General features: G+C 38.3%; 1 protein-coding gene across 1 annotated transcript in view; it reads left to right on the plus strand.

Annotated features, from left to right (window-relative positions):
• The first annotated feature begins 11,714 nt into the window (after window positions 1–11,714).
• brinp2 (bone morphogenetic protein/retinoic acid inducible neural-specific 2) overlaps window positions 11,715–23,344 on the plus strand; it is a 121,053-nt gene continuing 109,423 nt past the window's right edge. The window contains exon 1 of the mRNA XM_058395996.1: window positions 11,715–12,334. The gene's annotated coding sequence lies outside the window, so the exon portion shown is untranslated. The remainder of the gene's footprint in view (window positions 12,335–23,344) is intronic.

Raw genomic sequence — 23,344 nt, forward strand, 5'->3', positions numbered from 1 at the left:
GCAAGGATAGATCACATTTATTGAAAGTGGATGTGCCAGATCATGCTTTGTGAAGAAACTCATCTTAAAAGAAGATTCTGTTTTGTAATAACATCACCTATTGGTGCATATAGTACATGCAGTGACTATTGAGCATTCACTTCTGTTGATAGAAACAGAAAATCGAAAATTTGGTTAGTTTGTGGAGAAAAAAAAACAGATGCTTGGTGAAGAAATACATACACACAGTTTGCATTTATATGAGGAGTTATACTGTTAAATAGAGTATGATTTTTTTTATTGGATATGCAAATTGTTGAGAAGGGGAAATGTACATGTTTTTATCGCTTTGGATTTGACACTACAATCATGGCACAATTTTATGGATCTTATACGATTCCATTCTGCAGAACCTTTTAAGAGGGAGCATGTTTAGCTATTTTCAGGTCTCTTTCTCACTTACAAACCCTTCTCGAAGCCGCTCCTGTGTTGTTTTGGTAGTTTTGGGTCATTGTTGTACTGGAAAGTGAAATTTTGCCCCTTTTCTGTTGGAATGAGAACATGTAAAGCCCTGAGGGGTTACGAGCAGTTTTCCCTTAACGTTTTCTCTGTACTTTGATCTGTTCATCCTTTCTTCCATCCTGACAAGCTTCACAGTATCTGTGGCTGAAATACATCCTCACTGTGCTTTACTGTAGGAATACAGTTGGCCAAGTGCCTGTTTTCCTCCAGATGAAACGCCTTGCATTCAGGCCAGGTCATTCTTTGTTTTATCGGACCACAGAATATATACTGTATGCATATTTTTACAGTCAGGATAATTTGCCTTTTGGCGAACTCCAAGCAAGCGGTCATGAGCATTTTACTGCAGAATGGCTTCCATCTGGCCGTTCTACCATAAAGGCCTGACTGGTGAAGGGTTGGAGGCAGGTTCTGTTATCTCTACACAAGGTTCAGTGAGTGTGACAGGTCAGGTTCTTCCTCAGCCATCCTGACCTAATAGCTTCTTCTACATTTTATCAGTTTTGCTGGATGGCCACAGCTCTGGAAAGTTACTCAGTGGATCTGAACTTTTTGAAATGAGATTTAGAGTTCTCTGTGCCAGATCTGTACCTGGACACAATCCTGTCTCTGGGGTCTACAGACATTTAATTTACCCTCATGGCTTGTTCTTGTGGCTCTGACCTCCATTATAGACTCTGTACATAGACAGAGATGTGTATTTCCAAATTACTTGCTATTTATCATCCATACATGATCATTTTGAAACAAGAGGTTCAAGGAACCAAACAACCATACCCCCAAAATGACCATATAGTCCATTTCAAAATGATCCTTCAGTCATCTTCAGTAACTGCTTTATCCCGGTCACAGTCACAGTGGATCCAGTTCATATCTCAGAAACATTGGGTGTAACTAGAAATACATCCTGTATGAAATACCAATCTATCATAACACACCATGCACACACACTCACACTCATTCACACCTAGGGGAAATTTATCATCACTAATCCACCTACCAGCAGGGTTTCGTGGAAGTGGGAGGAAATCTGATAACCCGGAGGAAACCCACATGGACACGGTGAAAACCATTCCACACACAGAGTAACCTGAGATCTCAGATCATACTGAGAAGCACAGAGCTGTAAAGTGCCAACATATAATTGCCATGCATCCCCTGCTGCAAACATCCTATTAAATATAGAATTGCCTTTTGTTCTGTAAATGGACGAATGTAAAATTGCGTATAAGCACAAAATAAAACCTTTCTGATAGATTAGTGGACTACATCATATCAGAGCAGACCTAACAACTGGAAAAGCAATATGTCCTATTACTGAGCAGGATCTACATAAAACTACACCTATTTTTACCACTAAAAAGCAAAAAAAAAAAAATCTTAAAAACATGACATGGCGCTGCAGGCACTGAATGATTCATCACCTCTCAGCTCTGAGACGAACTCTTATATTGTTTACATTGCACCTGGACGTCCAGATGCAAATAATAAAGACCTGAACTGTGCTCAGCCCCTGATCGTGAAAACAGCTTCTCTCAGGATTATCATTTTGCTTTATGGGTAGTGTTTATGAAACAAATAAAAATATGCAATGTTTTATGGCACTAGTGAGAGAGATGATAAATTGACTTCTCAGGTGGCAGGACTCTAGGAGAGCACACTGTAAATACTCACATATTGCTAACAATACACAATTTGGTATCTGCTACTCTGTGTGCTCACTCATATTAAACCATTTGACGAATCTCTTCTCATATTCTGTATTTATCCTTTATAGCATTATAAATCTACAAGACACCAATTTTTGCTTAATTACACCTTAATTACACCAAAGAGAAGAACTCTTAAGTTATAAGACTCATCCGTAATGTGTTGTTATACCACAGTGTTATTGAACGCTCCCTTCTGATTGCCAGAAGGTATTGATGAGTTTTATAGAAGGCTTAGATTAATGTTCTAATTTTTTATCGTAGTACTAATTTATCCAGAGACTTGTATAAAGGATGCTCCAAATGAACAGATTAAAAACATGCTATGACATGCTATCCTTGATATGGTAAGATATGGGAAGATATGATATTGAAGAAAGGACATTATTCATAATCACACTCTCCAGTCTGGTTCCTCTCAAGGTTTCTTCCTCATATCATCTCATTATTATTTTTTTTTTTTGCCACCATGGCCTCAGGCTTGCTCATTAGGGCATAAATATAAATTTAATTTTAAACTCTGTGATTTTTATTCTGAATTTTTGAATTGAATTGAATATGCGGAAAGACAAAATTCATTCATTAAAATTTGTTATTGTGAATGTGTAGAGCATTTGTTAATTACTAACCCTGTACCACAGAGCTAGTCAAAAACTAGAACAGGGCAAGATAGAAAAATGAGCTAGCTAGATCAATAAAAACTCTTACAACAGCTCTCTTTTACATATTCTCATGTTTACTAATCTATATAGAGATACAGCTCTGGAAAAAAAAACAAAAGACCACTGCAAAATAATCACTGCAAAATTTCTTATGTTATTTTCTTCCAGGTTCATGTATTGGTGAGATGAACAGTTTTGTTTCATGTTTTTGTGAACTGCTGACAATATTTCTCCTAAATTCAAAATATAACTATTATTATTTAGAGTGTATATTTAAAGGAAATGACATCACATCAAAATAACCCAAGATCATGCAGTATTTGCAGAGCTTTAATAACTCAAAACAAAATGCAAATAATTTGTAAACAAATTGTGTTAATGCTTTGGTTAAATAACATTAAGAAATCAGTATTTGGTGGAATAACGCCGATTTGCATGGGTTTCGGCTCCATGCTCTCCACCAGTTTTTCACATTGCTGTTGGGGAACTTTATACCACTCTTTTTGCAAAAAAAGTAAACAGCTCAGCTTTGCTTGATGGTTTGTGACCATCCATCTTCCTCTTGATAACATTCCAGAGGTTTTCAATAGGGTTCAAATCTGGAGATTGGGCAGTGGTCTCTTATTTTTTCCCCAGAGCTGTAAGTGTTTTTTGCTTCATCAGAAAGGAAAGCCTCTATTGTAAGGTTCTACATCCAAGCTTTTACACTTTCCCCAAAGAGCAAACTAAAGAATCCTTTAGCTATCCTTACAAATAATCCTACCTCATTATATACTGCTATTATGGCCAAGAAAGGATGCAGCATGGGCACATTTATAATTGTAAGGGAGCTTGTAAAGGCTTGTCAGAAATAATAACACAGGCCCCTTCAACAATGATGCAAAGCTTGCGAGGCCAACAGCTGATATATGTGTGCTGCAAGATCCTGACACCAAAGACATTTTGGCATTTATAATGTGATGAAAACAGCTTCCATAAAATGTGGCACAAACATCATTTGCACAATATGAGGCGTGCAAGAATGCAAATTATATTTGTATTATTAATACAGCTTTATCTTTAAAAGCTATAGCTTTATAGGTTTTCGTCTTAATGTTCTATTAATATATTCATATCACATTCATTTTGTATGAGATAATCTTATTGCATGATGCTTTTCTTCCTTTTTTTCAATTCTGTATTATGACTTACATTTTTTTTTTCTTCAAAGGACCTGTCCAATCGCGCGAGAACACGATTTTCCTTCCAGTCATTGAAATGAAACCCTGCATGACAGACCTAAATATATGCGAGAGGGAAATAAAAGAAGTAGAGGACTGGGGACAGCTGCCAGCTCAGTCTGCAGAGATTGCACCTTCCATGGCAGCTTTAGAAGATAAATAGCCATGGGGTGCCTTTGCCACCTGTACCTACCTCCCCAAGATGAATCACCTGGACCATCTCACTAGTGCTGTCCTAAAACACACAGGGTGCCATGATCTCACTCGCAAACATCACCACACCTTGACCTTCTCCTTTAGACCACAATGAGTCCCTGGGGCCTTTTGCAGCTGCTGAGGTGATGTATCTCTGGCTTGTAATAGTGCGAAAGGGAGCAGCAGAAGGAGACCCAGAGAGTGGCGTCGTCCGGACTTTGACCATCTGTAGCTTATTGGTTGTCATTAAGGTTTCTAATTTGGGGGCCGACTTGGGAATTTGCCAAACGAGGGCTGGGAAAATGTCATTACCTGGCTTCTGCTGAGATGTCCTGCACATATTTACATATTTATACACCTTAATTGCCTTTGCTTCACAGCCATGACTTTGGGGCTGAAAACATGAAGGAGAGGAGAACTCGGCATGCTGCCGTGTTTCAGTTATTTTATCTGAAGCCAAACTAGCTTGACAACATTTCCAATGAAGTAGGACAGACCACTGAAATAAAAGGGATTTAATGCTAATGCAGGTGCTCCTTATTACCCTCACTGTCCTCTTTATTAGGAACAGCTGTACATCTGCACGTTCATGCATTCATCCAGACGGCCAATCATGTGGCAGCAGTCATGAATGCAAATGCATACAATTATGTAGATACATGGCAAAGGCTTCAGGTAATATTCACATCAAACAACAGAATGTGTGTGCGTGTGGTGGTTTGGGGGTAAACAGATGCACTAGTTTAAGTGTTTCAGAAACTGCTGATCTCCTGGGATTTTCATGCACAGCAGTCTCTAGGGTTTACATAGAAGGGTGTGAATCACCATGTTGATGAATGAGATCAGAGGAGAACGAACAGACTGGTTGGAGATGACAGGAAGTCTATAGTAACTCAAATAAACACTCTTTACAACTAAGCCGAAAAGCATCCAGTCCAGCTACAGTCAGCACAGTCTCAAACCGAACAGCTGAAAAAAAATGGAAAAATGTTGTCTGGTCTGAACTCTTGAATTATTTAAATAGAGCTGCTCTCAGATAACAGTATACTCAGATATGCATTGACCACTTCACTGTTAATCAACACTTAAACCAGTGTACAATTACATGAAGTCCCTCAGGAAATATTTGCTAGAGGATTTCTGTTCAGCTGCTAAGTATAAATGAAGCCAAAGATTTTCTCTCACTCAGTCACTCCCTTTCAGTAACCGCTTTATCCTGATCATGGTCATAGTGGATCTGGAGCCTATCCCAGGAATATTAGTTTCAAGGTGAGAGAATTCACCCTGGATGAGATGCCAGATCATTGCAGTGCACCATGCAAACACAACATGTACTTTCTGCATGGTTTTAGGACAGGCAGAGGAAAACAGAGGACCTGGAGGAAACCCATAGGAACATGATTAGAAGATATAAAACCCATAGAGCTGTGAGCTGGCACACTGGACCCCTGCCCAAATATTTTGCCTAATTTTAATTAGTAGTGTAATGACATGATGAGATTATTAAGTCCAATGTCAGGATTATTTTTTTATTATTATAATTATTATTATATTACATATAATTATTATTATATTACATATAATTATTATTATTATTATTATTATTATTATTATTATTATTATTATTATTATTATTATTATTATCTAATATTATTTATATTATTTCAGAAGGGGAAGAACAATTTTCCTATCTTCCCCTGTAATATAACAAAAATGACCAATACACAAAAATCTCATCTCACCACTAAATCTAAGGCAACTGTAACTTTATTGCTGAATATAATGAGGAGTGTTTATGGTGCTTTCATTTCATTCGATACACTCTAACATTTGCACCACACTGTTCGGGCCAAATGGTGCTCATGGCACTTACCCTGTGTACACAGAAATAAAGAAATGCATGAGACCAGTGAGGTTTATCCAGCCTATAAAATTACAATGCCTCTGGCACAGACAGAGTGCTGACATGTTTGTAATATCATGTCCAGGGAGAGAAGATGAATGATATGCTGCAAATGCTTCAATTAGAACAAAAGGAGAACTCATTCAGCTGTGTTTAGCACATATTACCACAGTCAACAAGAACTAAGTGTGGCCAGATTGGGCTGTTTCCCCACCACAATTGGCCATTTTAATGAAATTAGATCAGGAAAGTGGCCTAATTTAGTTGCTATTGGCCTTCAGTTGACTGTAAGGTGTGGCTCTGGCTTGGATAGAACAAAATCATGCAATTACACTGGTCTAATTCTGCTAAGATTGGAGACCCTGCTATAGAAGTGTACTAGAATGGAACATATAATACCTATAATATCTGAAAATTAATCTTGTCATATAGCATTTAGAATATATTTACTATACAATGTATTTTTATAGGAAACATATGGTACTGAGAGGGCATAGTTGCTTAGTGGTTAGCACATTTGCTTCACACCCCCAGGATTAGGGGTTTTTATTCACACCTCTTTGTGTGCATGTGTGTGTGTGTCTGTGCGTGTGTTGTGGAATTTTCATGTTCTCCCTGTGCTTCATGGATTTCCTTTCCTAAAGACATATGCTGTAGGCTGATCATCTTTGAATTGTCCATAGTGTGTGTATGTGTGATTGTGCCCTGCGATTGAGTCTCTGCCATCCAGGATGGTATGAGACCACCCCCCACCCCCCACCTAATGCCCAGAGTCCCCTGGAATGGTCCCCAGGTTTCTTGCAGCAATGTGTAGGACAAGCACTACAGAAAATGGATGGATGGATATTGTAGTAAGAGGCTGATAGAGCTTCGTCTGATCACAGTGTGCATTTATGCAGTGGTTTCTATGTTGTGTTAGTATGTGTGTGTTTTATTCATGAAAATGTCATGAATATGGTATGTACTCTTCCTGTTTACTCATTGGCTTTTCCAGCATGCCTCCTGAGCATCTGTGTGTAGGTTGTAGCGTGTTATCCCTGTGTGTGGTTTATATTTCTTTGGTTTGTTTGTAGTATAGTATGCCTGTTTCTTGGTCTGCTTTTCAGTTCTGTTTCATGCTCCTGTTTATAGCTTTTTTACATTTGTACAAAATATATAATTTGCAATGCAACATACTGTATATAGCTGCAGTTATTTATATAGTGCCATTGTAACTATGTTATTTATTAATCCATGTGAAGGTATTTTGCGTTTTGCCATATTTATCATATCTCTCTATGTTTAGCGCTGTGTTTGTCTGCGTCACCTGTACTTTGTCTTTGTTATGTGTAGCACCTTTGGTCTAGGAGGAACTTTGACTTTGACTTGATTTATTTGTTTTACAAATAATTTTTAATGAAATGTTTTCGAGTAAATAGTAAATAGTGTACACTAATGTCTGTGAATCATTTTTGACTCTAGAGTATGATATATTTTTGACTCTAGAGTATGACTACTTACAGTAAGTACTTACAGCACTTTTAGACTATTAGACCATACTCTTAGACTATACATTACCCTTAGAATGTAATAAATATCCCATAGTTGCATGATCATTTTTTAGTTATGTTATTATATAGCTTTTAGTTTATAGTGTTATGACTTCCTAATCTGGCCTGAGTAATGTAATAACTATAAACACAGCTGAAGTGATGCATGATGTGAACCAAGTTTAACACTTCAAATAAATTATCAACAAAAATACCTTTTTAAGACCTATTTTTAATACTCTAAATAATAATTATGTCTAGACTTATGTCAAAAAAAAAAAAAAAAACACATTGACTTGGCATGTGGTTTTATTCTGTGCTTGAGCTCTAAGGATTAACCCTGAAATATGAAAATAATGAGGACATAAAGATTTTCACAAAGTGTAAGATAATTAGTAAAATAAGAGGCACATATTTCTGTATTCACGCATTTGGTAAGCTCAGCTTCATCCTATAATTCACATAGCCTGAACTGTCGTATTGAAACCTGATAGGATCTTATATTTTATGGTGTAATAAAACTTGTCTCTGATAGGTTCAATCATATCTTAGATTTTTCACTGGGAATATATTTTAGCTCAGTTCAGTTTCTTCAAAAAAATCTGCAACCATGTTTGAGCTGAAAATGTATGCTATCCGGATACATTATAAATTTCATATATTAGTACATTATAAACTTCCTTTGGATTTCTGCCTCTTTTTTTGATTACTTTGGTGTGAACCATTAAGCTTCAGTTGCTGAAAGTGCAATAATGCTCATGCGGTAACAGATGAGCGAAATAATACGCCATTTTTCCATTTCAGTCGACTGTGAATGCTACAAGCAGCTGATGGCAAATCCTTTTGCCATTCGGATAATAAAAGCATTTCAGAAACTAGCCCGGTTTTTATTTATTTGTTTTTTTAAAAGTGCATGGCAAACCTTGTAGGTTAACTTTAAACTAAAAGAAGACTAAAAGAATTCATTCATTAAAAATATGTTGAAAAAATCCTTTATTCCCAGAGCACTGCACTCTACTGTAACCACTTTTGAAATGTCTCACTGTAGTCTAACATATAAAAGTGAAGCCTTGAGGGGATGAAGATATAATGAGGCTAAAATGTTTGTTTTAAGAGCCAAACACAGCCCTTATATTTTCTTTGCTTGCTCATATGCACTTTATAATGGAATACTCCAGAGCTTTTGCACATGAAACTCTATCCACCACATCCAGAATAGCGTCTCTATGATTACAACAGTTTCAACACAATCCCTGTACTGAGAAAGGAAAAAGAAAACCCAATTACTTCCAACTTACTTTTTAATGAAAGCCTAAGGGCAGTTGTTGAATTCCAAACGTAGAAACAGTAGATGAGTAGATGATGCAAGATCAAAACTTCAACCATAGCGATCTAACAATGAAGGTTTTAGGATGAGACAAACATCAGGGAATTTCTTCAAATCCGCACCATGTTTTTTAATCATCTTTTCAACACTGGAACAGTTGCTGGTACTGATCCTTTGAGAATAAATTTATGTACCATTAAGTGTAAAATGAGGTACTTCTGTATTCACATAGAAAAGTTCTGAAAAAGTAATCAAACCTCTGAATCAACAAGTTATCCAGTTTCATGAAGGTGTTCCTGAACAACTATAAACTGACTGACCCCCATATTGGCCCTTAGGCTTCCATTTTAAGAGGTTACTGTACAAAGGTTTGATATTATAATATTTCCCTTGAATATTCTCAATTCAGTGCTAATATATCAAAATCCACATGCACAGGAATTTCACATAGACTACAGATGCTTTTGATAGTGACTGTTTCTCATTAGAAGAAAAAAATTTAAAAGAGCCAACTCAAGACACAGTATGTTAATACACTGAAATTCTTCAACTACATCTAGGCAAATATGATTAAGAAAGAAATAAAAAAGTACAATAAATACAATATACCATATCATTAAGTATAAACAAGACAATATATTGTATTTTGCACCAAGAGCAGCTAAGGGGGAAACATATGTCCAACAATCAGCACTGCAAGCGTTTTGACTTTTAGCTGGTAGATTTGCTGAATTTGAAACCACATTTAGTAAAAAATCTAGTCACTGTATTGAGATCTGACTGATTTGTGCATGCAAAACCCATGTTCCCAGCTACTAAATACTGTTTATCAATCTCTAAACACCACTGTTTGCCAACAACAAACCACAAATCATGATAGGTTACAAACAACCAATCACTGGTCAACATTTTTTCCCACCCAAGTCATTGATCAGCACTGTTTACTACTGACCAATCACTTACCGATGACCAGTTGCTGATCAGCATTGTTTACCATCGCAACCACAGATTACCACTGTTTACTAAAAATCAATCAGTGACTTATTCAAAGTTATAAATAAATGGAATGCTTTTGAGAATAATCATCTTTTGTAAAACTCCTGATAACACTGCTGACCAAATCAGCTCGCTAGCTGTGGAAATTTCTATGATAGCTGATGGCAGAAAGATTAGATGTTATAGCTCTGGGATACATGACATTTTAATATATACTTTTTCACTAATCAGGAAGGAGAAGGAAGATGGAAAAGGAGACCAGCATGCACATAGAAGGACATTTTGGTTTGTAGAATGAAAATGTGATATTTAACAGAATAATTATTCTTTATATAATACTTTTTAATACTGTATAATTATTATTATACAGTATTAAAAAGTCTAACACTAAACACTAAATACACAGAGTAGACTTTCATATGAAAAGGACATCAGTAGCCATTTTAGTTTCTAAACAATTTCCTACTAAAGAAGGGGGCATGAAGCACTGGAGCAGGAATGTAAAAATATTGTTTGTGTGGAACAAACCAAAATGAACAATAAATCATAAACTAGTGTTTATAGAAGAATAGAAGCAGAACAAAACAGTGATTAGAAATTAATCATTGAGGACCACGTTCAGCAGATTTATTAACTATAAAGTGAATTACATTCATGTTGTGTGAACTCCTTGATAGAAAATCCAGCTTTTTTTTGTAGACTGACCAGTTACCAGCTACCTTAAACACAGGTCAACCTGCTAAGCCATCTTGACTAGCTGGCAGAAAGGAAACAGTTTATGCAACTAGATCTTTTTTAAGAAATTAACACGAGAGTAAAGTGATTAGAGAACTGCATGCATGTACTAATCAATAGTCTACCATCTCAGCCTGGATAGCATAGTTCTGCACTACTTTATGTCATTTAGTATTGTAAATAGTGTGAGTAGAGTGTTCACACAGAAAATTCCAACAAGAAGTCATGCACTTGTTCAAGTACCTGAATGATGATTATTCAACCAAAGAAATTCAATGGAAAAAAATGTGGAATATTGGACACTTTATAGAGCGGACAAGATATCCTGCCCCCGAACTGCACTGTAAATGTATTGAAAATTAGTTGTGGGCTAAAATCCACTGTGTTCTCTTAAAGCTGGCGGCCATGCATTACATGCGTTTGATTTCCTTCATTTGGAAATGAACCATGAAAATAGCTTATGCTTCTGGTTAGTAAAAACCATTAGTGTTCCATTTGACAGGATACTACCTTTTCTAAAGTCCATACACTAGACCCTAGGGTACATAGTGCATAGCGTAAGCGTAAGTGCATAGTATGATAGTATGTTATTAGGGCCATTTAGGACTTTTCAGCAGGGGCCCCAGTAGAAATCTGATCTTGGTTACGACCCCTACATGACCTTTGGCTACATCAATATAACATTTTCAGTATGAATTCCTATTTGCCAGGCAATTGTTCAGCCTACAAAATCTGACTAAAGCGTTTGGGAGAAAACTGTTTCTCACTTTCATTAGGCAGCCTTGGCTTCAGGGCTTTAACACTGCTCCTCTCTCTCTCCATCTCTCTTCGTATTACCCCACCCATCATTCTGCTCGACCAATCACAGCACAGTGGGCGGGGCTCCATCTCTGGCTCGGACGGAGCGCTTTGAAAAGAAAGAGTTGCTTTCCCGCTCTCGGAGCTGCGCGCGCTTGTGGAGCTCGTGCGGGGATGGACTGTAGGCTGTAAGCTTTTTATACAGCGTGTAGGATTGACGCACGGGAAGCACTGAGCCTTTTCCTCTATCCGATGTGACACTGACTGGGGCATGAGGGAAAAAAATCACAGCTTTTCCTCAGCAGGAGGCAGCTCTCTGAAAGCTGGATAACGCTCGCGCGCCGAGGAGAGCCATGCTCCCAATGGATTTATTATTTTTTCCGCCAGCTCTCGTGCGGATCTGTGTTTTTATCCCCGCGTGCGATCTAGGCGCTCCTCTAAGGAAAACTTTAAAGATTTAAAGTAAACAGCAGCCCGTTAAAGCGGCCAGTGTAACTGCACGTGAGGGTGACGGCTTTAAGGACCGCGTCTCGCTATTGCGCAATACGAGGAGCGCAGCTTGTCATGATCATGACCGGATTACCTTTTCTGCAGCTGACCTTTTTCTCAGCCCGTAGAGGATGCTGATGAGGAGCTGCTGAAGAAGACAGCATCCATCCCGTTAAACTAGCCTACTTAATCCAGGAGTGGGGCAAGATCTCTACCTGCCATTCCAGGCTGAAGGAAAAGGCGCAGAGCAGAGACAGGAGTGCAGTTTGGGTATGCATGCTTCTAATAAACACGGATTCTCTAGATCAGCGATCATCAAGCTTTTCCCAGAGTTTATGACCACACACACCTGCTCTAGATAATCATTACACCTCATGATTAGCTGAATGAGATCAAATGGATTAGGCTCGGAACTCTCTAGGAACCTGCTTGATGATCGCTAACTGCTTATAGATTGGCATGAATTATGGATCGAAATCCTTAGTTCTGTATATCTACCACCAAATTTTTTTTTTTTTTATTGCTTTCATTTAACATACCATTTAGACAGGATATATCTGCAAATAAATGCTACAGGATGATAGATCTACAATAATGGGGTTAGACATTCCTGCCCTACATCTTCACACCCCATATATATACAATTTTAAATTTTTCTAATTCAGCTAATTATAATAAAGATTTTGGTGTGTAGAAATATGAAGTCAACGCTGGAGAGCTTGGCTATCTCAAGCCATCTGTCTGTTTATCACCAGGAGGGAAGATCTCCTGAAGCAGAGTTGGTGACCGCTGACCTAGATCTTGGATCTCAAGCCTAAACACATTCCCATTAACCCGATCGCAGATTCCTGATCATTGCACTTGATTACATGAAGGTGTCAGCTTTAAATATGAAGCTCTGACGCATGAACATTGCATACGATTCAGCTCTATATTAGCAGGATCTCCAGGAGCTGATTAAAGTTTGCAACATGTTTGCTGTTTGTGTTTGGTGCTGTGGTGTCTTTGTCTGCTCTTCAGTGCTGTTTTCTCCCATAATATTTAGTGAAGGGATAAAGTTGTTCAGGCGCTTTGCTCAGAAATCCATCACAGACTGTGGTGATTGGTTTGTTTCTAGTTGTTCAGATGTTCGTGACAGTAGCGTGTATGTGCATTTTCAATCTGCCATCCTCACAAGATTGCAAAGGTATGCTCCTTCACTCTTTGTGCCCACTTGAATCAGATGAGGGTCAGTCAGTCACAGTTCATACAGAGTTTAATTGGGCATGTAAAATTGTCATTTGTACAGTGGTGTGACAGAATGTGTTTATGTTGCTAACACCAATGCTTGTCTGATCAGTTTTCATGACTACCGTGTCAAGGGTCTAGAGGGCATTTTCTTTTTTTGCCAGAGTCTCATTAAGATAGATTTGGTTTCAACCGCTAAGGCATCCTTAGGCTAAATTGAGAACTCGCCTCTGAGGGGTAATTCTCCTTGCTTTGAGGGTTGCTCTCAACACAAGGAGAGCCTCTGGCTTGGCTTTCTACACGCTTTTTGCTTCCTGCTTTCATTTTGGAACCTATATAGTTGAGGGCACTTGAGCACAGGCACTGCAAAACTGCCCCACAGATCCTCAAGCTCTCAGGGTAAAATATCCTTGTGGTGAGGCTTGGACAAAAGCCCAGGCTTTGCCAGGAAGGAGAGAAGGAGCAATGTGTGGATGTGTCTCTTCTCTTGTCTCCTCGCCCCTTGTTTTTTTCTTTTATTCATCCAAGGCCACAGGCATTGCAGCACCATAGGAGGGGTTAAAGCAAGCACTCTGTAGGATCACACATGTATATTAATCTTCTTTCCTCAGTTCTGGCTGAGACAGACAAGGAACAGATTGACATTTCAATCGGAAGAGGAGCGGGTGTTTAAAGCTCTTTAATCTCCTCTGCAAAAATAAAGCGGCTTGCTTATTATTTAATCCGGCGTGGGATTGCATAAGCTGCTCACTGTTCTCTCCTTTGCTCTTTCTCGCTGCGATTAAACAGTAGGTTTCAATGTGATTCATTTTTATAAAGCAGCTTCTTGGTGAAATGGTGCTTGCCATGGCTCCCAAACCTGCCACATCAGGATTTGTCTCTGTGGTCAAACAGTAATAAAATCTCTGCGAGCAGACGCAAACACATTGTGTAATGTATATAAGTAGATGAGAAAAGGGAGCAATCTCTAATCTCATATGGGATCAAGGTTACTTTTCACACCCTCATGCATAAACTGTTTATATCTAGCCTAAATGAATACATCTATCACACTTTTATACGTGCAGATCCCGGCCAGCTTTGTTGCACTTCCTTCTTTAGCCTACAGAGGGCGCAAAGGACAAACGATGACGCGTGCATTACCATGCAGCAGCAGCAGTACATTATTATTCTCGGGCCTTTCACAGAGACCGTATACCACAGCAAGCCCACATGAAAAACGATAAGGAGAGCTTCCCGGATAGGATAGCTAAACATGGCCGAATGATTATCTGTTTCATGTATCGATCTGGATATCGGAGAGAGCTCTACAGTGAGATCTACTTGCCATCCAAATGTGCAATTGATTTCCAACACTACTGCCAGAGGAGATTCAGTCCACGTAAGATGATATGCTGCGTATTCTCACATTTGGGCTGGGAACTCCTGACACAACTGAATGAGATTCAGCTCTGAGATTCAAACCTGTATGAAAGTGAATGCAGAAGTGCATGGAGGAACACAGGACGGTCCTTCCTGCACCTGAGGGCATGCTGCCGAGGGCTTGTGTGTATGTCATTGTGTGTCCAGGTGTTGCTCTGTGAAGTTAGAAATGAAATATTGACCAGGAACAGTAGATCCCAGCAGAGACGGAAACAGGATTTATAGAAGGGCCCACTGTAAATAATACAACACTGAATTTTTACCTGGTGAATAATACGTGAAATATGTAACTATGTAATACTGCACACTCCCGGTTATTAGGAAGATATGGAAGAAGCATGGACTATTGCTTAATAAAATTATAGATGTTTTTTATTAGTGACTCTAGTGAACCTGTGCCACGTAGATTATATCATTCCTTTCAGTCATGGCATCCAGGTCATTAAGTGACAATAAAAAAAAAAGGAATTTATTGTATCATGAATGTGGCCAGAGATCTGGACTGCATGCCCAGAAACGAGAAACTATATGATTACAGACAATAAGCACAGGGTGTGTAGAATGCTGAGTTATATGAAATAATTGTATTCCATATTTGCACTCTATGGAAAATTCATTACAGTGAAAAGGACCAAAATGTCCTGATGTTGCAGAATGCAATTCCCATGATCCTCAGCTGACTTTGACACATGATCACTGGTCACATGATGACACAAACACTATCTAAAATACCGTCTGAACCCACCTACTCACAAGCACCCACACACCCTTGCTAAGCTGGTCAGAGGTACAGGGGGTGGATTGAGGGGTCAGTTCCTGTCAGGTGATGGAGAGGGAAAGACGATCGCTGTGTGCTGCTACTGGCTGCAGGCATGAGCCAGATTTTGCGCATGTATTGGTTCTAATTGCAGTATCTGCACTGGCTCATAAAAATGAATGAATAATAGAATAATAAATCAGGCTGTGGGTTGAACAAGAAATAAGTGGAACAGCAAAAAAAATCGGTACCAAAACTGAAATGTTGCGACCACAGAGGCATCTGCTTGGCACATAAGGTAGCTGTTAACCTGAAACACATTCCCAATACATCTGAGTCTGTGCTTCTTATTCATTTTATTTGAATAAACATGGCATGAGATATAACCTGAGATATAAGGAGCGGAGCTCATCCAGTCGCTGGAGAGCAGCTGCAGCACCTAGCTTTGAAAACTACTTCTGCCTTGCTCACATGAGATTATTATGACATACGTCATGGTGGTGTGCTGCTGTAACCACCTCAAGAACAAAAAAAAGAAGAGGCATGTGTGGCACCAAGGCATGGATGTGTGAAGTTGAACACACCTACTGATCTTGTGACTGATATTGTAAGTGACAAGCTCGAGGGGTTGAGGATTATGTGCAAACTAAATGACAGAGATATCAATGCTCACATACACTTAGAACCCTTGGGTGAATTATGCATATTCGATGTTAAAAAAACATCTAAAGACAAAAAATTAATTCCTTCTTTGAGTCTTACTCAATGCTCTTGCTTTATAGCTCAAAGAAAGGATTTGTTTGGACTATTTGCATGCTTAATTAGATAAAAGATGTTCGTAGAGAAATGGTCATCAGTGTGAACTGCTCTGAACTTACTTGAGTGAGCCTCGGCCAGAGTGTGTGGGTTTCAATCAATCTAAAAAAAACAGTCACTGGCAAAAGGGGTAGAAATAATCTGTTTAAAATTCTGTCAAACGAAATGAAAAACAAAACAGAATAAAGAGAAAAAAGTACTGTATCTATGTCCAAATATTACTACTACACTTCTATATAGTAGGCAATAAGCAGTACACCAAATCTGTAGTATGTTCAAATTTTTAGTATTCAGTAGTAAAGCAGTAGGTGAGACATACCTGCATGGACTACTGCTTCTGCTGAGATTCTGCAGTGTGGAAACAATGGACAATGCGCTATCCCATAAGGCAATGGGACTGACACAGAAGAGCTGAGTGTTCATAGGTATCTAACATTCTTACACCGTTTAATAACACCTGAGAAAATTGTTAATTTGCTGAAGGTTTCTAGAATTTGATCACTCCTGGGGCATAGGCCCCCTAAGAATTTTACAAAAGCACTCTAGCATATATTTTTTTAGTACTTTCTTAGAAGTTAAGAGCTAACATTATCGATTAAATCTTCAAGCAGCTAAGTAAATTACCAAGTAAGCCAAGTGAATCAGATTGGGAAAACAGGATAATATTAACACATATAAGAACTAGTCTGGTAGCTCCTTATTCCTCAGCTATAATTCTGTATTACGAATTAATGTCTGAATTATGAATTCATTGTGTAAATGAAGTAATTACTAATAAGTAATAAAAATGAATATGCTGCAGATACTGACAGAGAATAGACGTGTATTTAGAATAAATTCCAATTCCAAAAGTAGGATGTAAAAGAACACTAATTAAATATTAAATTAAAGTGAATTAAAAAATTTTTTTGGGAGGCAAACGCTGCTTTCCTTGGTAAGCCCATTTATATGCCCAGTAGGTGTGCAAAGGGTCATTACCGGCTACATGTGTCTAATAGAATTTTTATTTGCTTTTCATAACGGCCACTTCCACTTGCTCTAGAAAGAAGGAAATAAATTAAGATCAATTAGTGTGAGCTGTTTGTCTACCAAGCGAGAGCCAAATTACTGCACAGGAAGATTAAATTAAAGGCTTCGTCTTGGTTATCGTATAGTGTATTAAGCCATTCATTAGATAAGCTTGAGTAGCCTACAATCTAATTTGAAGAAGGGGGGGTTCCTATTCACTTAATAGAGGGGACTGTTCATTTAAATGGATTGAATAATTCCTTGTCCAAACCTGAATAAATGCACTATAATAAAAAAATACACATCAATTAACTACTCTATTCAGCTGTACTTGATGCTGATGTACTTGACAAGGAGTAATTCTAGCCCAGCTCGGCTGATCTCGCTCACTCCTAACCCCTGCATTCCAACTTCATTAATTATGACTGAACTCAGTTCACGTATATATGTCACAATTCATAAACTGTCTTCTTGAATACATCTTATCCATGAGAACCTCTATCAAAAGCCAGGACCTTTTACCACATGAATAAAGCCTTAATTATAATCACGATATTATAAAATCCAATAATAATAATAATCACCACATACAGTCTGATCATTTGTGGGCAGCTGTAAAAGCAATAAGCTACATAATTATACTGTGTGATATATTGTTAATACATTTTTCATTTTTTCAATAAACTGATGATTATTGCCACTTTTTATTTACAGCACAGTAAAATCATGTACACATTTATTTATATTGAAATTTAAATGAACCATATAATATAGTCTATAAAATAAGTATTGTGGAGGCTGTATACTGCGATGCATGTATGTATTGCACTATAATTTAATATAATACACATACTTATTTTTGTATAAACCTACAATAGAGGACAATCAATGAAATCTGAGGTAAAAAGAAGAAAAATATCAACATGGACTGTACATACATCTTTCTCTTTGTGTGTAGTCCTACATTTATTGAAAAGACATTAAATATACTGTATATATAATTTTCACTGGCAATTAACACAAATCAAAATTTAGCCATTCTTCGTACTGAATAAGCTCTACTGCACTCTACACATCCCAAGAGGCCATTGCTTTCAGGAATGATAAAGAATTTGACCTCTGGGTTAAAGCTAGTATTTTAGTCATGCTTCATAATAAAAGGCTGTGTGGTGAGTGCAGAGGGAACTGCAGTGTGACATGCTGACTGAACTGAGAACAGTACAATTATTTAACCCAAAACCTTCATCATCCACTCTCCAGTCATACATACACTACTCACAAAAAGTTAAGGATATTTAGCTTTTGGGTGAAATTTATGGAAAATGTAAAAAGTTCACGCTACAGTGATATTATATCATGAAAGTAGGGCATTTAAGTAGAAGCATGCAGTGGTGATTTCCTCATCTCAAACAATTTATTGAAACAAAAGCCAACAACAGTGGTGGGTATACCACAACAAAAAATGTCAATGTCTCAATAATTTGTCATGTGCCCTTGACCATCAATTACAGCTTGACAACGACGTCTCATACTGTTCACGAGTCGACTTATTGTCTGCTGAGGCATGGAACTTCACTCTTTTTGAAGGGCGGCCCTCAGGTCATTGAGGTCCTGGGGTGCAGGGTTACGAGCCTCTACATGGCGACTCAGCTGATCCCATAGGTTTTCTATGGGATTCAGGTCTGGAGAAAGTGCAGGCCACTCCATTTGAGGTACCCCAGCCTCCAGGAGCCGTTCCCTAATGATGTGACCTCGATGATCTGGAGCATTGTCATCCATGAAGATGAAATTAGGCCTGTGTTGCTCATGCAGGGGCACAATGACTGGATTAATGATGTTATTCAGGTAGTATTAGCATCTTGTCACTGTATCATTCACAAGATGTAGGGCAGTTCTGTATTGAGTAGACACACCTGCCCAGACTGTAACACCACCACAACAGTGGCTGATGCATAGCGCTCTCCTTGACATCTCCAACATCGTTGGTGGCCATCATTTCTACTCAACATGAATTGACTTTCATCACAGAACAGCGCTGAGGCCCACTGGTCCCTCGTCCAGCGTAAATGCTCCCTGGCCCAAAGGACGTCCACTTCTATGCCTTTCTGTGACTCTTCCAGGCTCTCAGTATCTCTGTCGCAACCTGCTGATGACACTCTGTGACACTCTAAGCTCAGTGGCCACTTCCCTCTGAGAACATCCTGTCTGAAGCCTTGCAATGGTGAGGTACTGTTGATCAATTGTTAGGTGTGGTCTTGGTCTCATGATGTCAAAATGTGAACAGCATGATGAAGAGGACTGTTTAAATACCAATTCTAATTGAACCAGAAAATGTATTGGTCGATTCATGGATCAAACACCAGTTGTGAATTTTGCAGCTTGTTAGACAACAGCAAGTTATGCAAAAAGTACTGAAACACTGAACAGTTGGACATGTGCATTCAAAAGTGTAGAGATGGTCAAATTAAGTTCACCTGTAAAGGTTATAGTGCATTTTAGGTGCATCCTGAAATTTCACCCGAAAGCCGAATATCCTTAACTCAGTAGTGTATATACTCCACATCATCTGTAGAACATATGTAAAATAACATATATGCAACAGGTATATTCCTTATAAATTGTGACAAATATATATCTGTATGTCCATACTGACGTATTAAAGTGGCGTTCCATCATCACATATTTTTGTTTTATAAATATTCAACTATAATGGGTAACAAACAAACAAACAAACAAACAAACAAATAAATAAATAAATCTCCTTGCATACAGAGTTCCAGGACTGATCAGTAAAAGCCTCTGATGCTTAATCATTACTGATTTATACAGCAGTTATACAGATGTATACGATATACATACAACTTGCCACGTTGTCAGCTCACTAATCGCACTGAAAGGGGTAAACAGTACAAAAGAAAATCTTCGAAAATTTTGTGAAATAAAACTCCACTTTTCTGGGCTATTGTCTCTGGCCCTGAATCTAATTTCTTGTTTGATGAGCTTCCTTCAGCTGATTAATTTACATAAATGCATGTGATCAGTTAAGCCTCATCAGAGGATCTGCTACAGAACACTGGCTTATGTTTACAAAACTAGAGTTCCCAAACCATGCACATTTACTTTATGTTTCATTTTTATTTACTATTATTATTATTTTTCTAAAAAAAAAGATCAGCTTCTGTATTTTTTCATGTATTTGGTTTGGTCCAAAACCTGTCCAAAGCTGTGCTGTATTCTCCAGCCAGTATGACTACAGTGTATAGTGTGTTAAGCAAATAATATAAAACTAAGCAACATTAATTATATAGCAATTATCTTACATTAGCCTTTATAACATTAAATTCTTATAGTGGTACAGATAGAAGTCTTAAGTGAATGCCGATTTTCAGGTGTAACAAAATTCTCTGAGAATCACCTGAGAAGCAGTTCTCTTAACAATGCTCTTAACACCTTTTCAAACAATGTGAAGTTGTAAGCCGGTGTGATCATAATACCAGAAACTGTGATATAGTTACGTGCTTATCATCCGTGCTGCCCATGCTGTTTGTTAACGTACTACAAAATATGTTTCCGCTCCGCTTTGTTACTGTAATTGCTGAAGCATGCCTCTTCAAAGCAGGCGAGTTCCGTGTTAAGCTTCTTTTCCGGTACAGATATGACAGTGTGATATCAGGTATGTGATGCCATTTTCACTCGCTGATGGTGTGTTACACATCGTAGCATGACGCTTCCTTGCCAGCTGCGGTCACGAGGCCGAGGGGAAATGATTCATTTGACTGGAGGCTGGGATCAAAGGCCCCGAGCAAACGCAACGCGATGAGCAGCCGATATCAAGAGGGGTCTACACCAATCAAGTCAAGCAGCAGGGCCTTTTCCCTGGATTTTAATTGGCTCCTGGGCACTGGGTGGCCTTTACACACTTCACACAACTTGAGATGGAAGCCATTACACATGGTGACAGGGTTGCCACCTCCACTGCAGATGATTGCTCACTATAGAGTGGTATATGGGCAAACACATAGATAGTGCTTCCTTTTTCTGCAGTCTGAAGGTTATAGATACTGGATGTTTATTATTTTTGCTGTAGCTACTGACAGTTATACACTCTGTTTTTTTTTTATTAGGTTTATTGATTAGATAAATAAATCTATTTATCTATTTGTTAGTTAGTTTGTTTGTTTTGTGCCACAATTATTGGCATCCCACATTCTTTGTTCTTAAATTCTTGTAAATACAAGTAAAATGGTGTTTGTCATAGAAAAGCCAATAATCACCATCAAAGTCTGTAGCAATAGTTAAAACATAGGCAGATAATGAAGAAAAGGGACAAACCCTTATGATGACAATTATAAACAGAAATAAGGCCAAAACTGTACTTACAGGAAGACAGTAACAGGACAAACCATTTCTCACATTTCTATACACAAGAACTGAATGAGAGAATGCAATGACACACACAGAATGTTTTAAATAGGAAAACTAATCTGGTGACTAAACTGGAAAAGAGACACGCAAATGATAAAACGGGTAGAGACACGACCAGGATGTGAGAACAAAGAAAGTAACAAGCAGTGCACATTGTGCTGGGAAATGTGGCATGCACTGAGTGGATCTGTGACAAGCTTGTTCCCATTTATATTTTCACTTTTTAATTAAAGTAAAAGAAAAAAGGTTGCTATCCATGACTTCCTGCTACACTGGGGTATAAATATGGGGTGAAACAGGACAAATTCCCTTAGTCATTCGCCAAGAGAATAGAAAAATGAAAGGAGACAACAGCGTGTTGACCTTCATAAATCAGGCACTGGCTACCAACAATAGCACAGGCCTGGAAATGCCCATATCCACTGTGAAGGTAGTAATTAAGATGTTTAAAACTACTGCAGTTGTAATGAACTTGTCTAGAGGAGAATGAAAGTGCATTTTGCCCCCACGCACAGTGAGGAAGATGGTTAGACAGGCAAATATTTTCCAGGGATCACAGGGAGGACTGCAGAAGAGAGTAGCATCTGAGCTGAGCAAGTCTCCAAATCTAGAAGCATCATCTCCATCCAACCATCTGTTTCCTGTTTCCTACACAGGGCCTCGGATCTCAGGGGACTCGGGGCACAAAGTGGGGTACACCCTAGACAGAGTACCAAACAATGCAGGGCACACACTCACACACCACTGCGCAAACTGCAGACAATTTAGAAATGTCAGTCAGACTATAACACGTGTCTTTGGACTGAGTGAGGAAACCAATGTACCCAGAGGATTTGGAACCCCAACTCTGGAGTTGCAAGGTACAGTAAATGTTGTGACCCCTAAGCCACTGTGCCCCCCTGAAACACAACCTACATAGCAAATGAATTAGGTTTAATGCATGCTAGAAAAATGCAGTGTGGTAGTTTTCCCTTTTAGAATGTTTCCCCCCAAAGGGCTATGGAAACCTTGCTGGGATACATGGCATCATGGACTTTATGAAGGTCCAGGAGATTTAGAATTAAATCTGGCTGCGTCTGCCATGAAGCTGACCATTGACTGTGGTCATATGGAGTAAGGGTCAAAAGCATACATCCAAATTAATACAAAACTGGTGCTCACAGAATCAAGCGTTTAACATCAGGCTATCCCTGTCCCATGATTTCTTTTTTTTTTACAAGAATGAAAGAATGAATGAGTAAATGAATTATTTATTTTTATAAAGAATTTTACTTTTTATATTTATACAAATAAATGATTGGATTTAATATTTAGGGTAGCCCATTTCTACCACATTGAAAAAAATAAATAAAAAAGGAACTTGTGACTTTTTTTCTCAGAATTGCCACATTAACGTCTCAGGATTCAGACTTTTTTCTTGTAATTTTGAGAGAACATCTCTAACTTTAATTCTCACTGTGCATTTTCTTTGTCACATTGCTTGATCATTGTCCCTGCTATTTTGTGTCATTGAATGGTAGGCCTGTATAATGGTAGGTCTGTATAACTGTAGGCCTGTATAATGGTAGGTCTGTATAATGATAGGGCTGTATAACTGTAGGCCTGTATAACTGTAGGCCTGTATA

Source organism: Hemibagrus wyckioides, linkage group LG07, assembly GCF_019097595.1.
Source record: "Hemibagrus wyckioides isolate EC202008001 linkage group LG07, SWU_Hwy_1.0, whole genome shotgun sequence".
In the NCBI taxonomy this organism is placed as follows: domain Eukaryota; kingdom Metazoa; phylum Chordata; class Actinopteri; order Siluriformes; family Bagridae; genus Hemibagrus; species Hemibagrus wyckioides.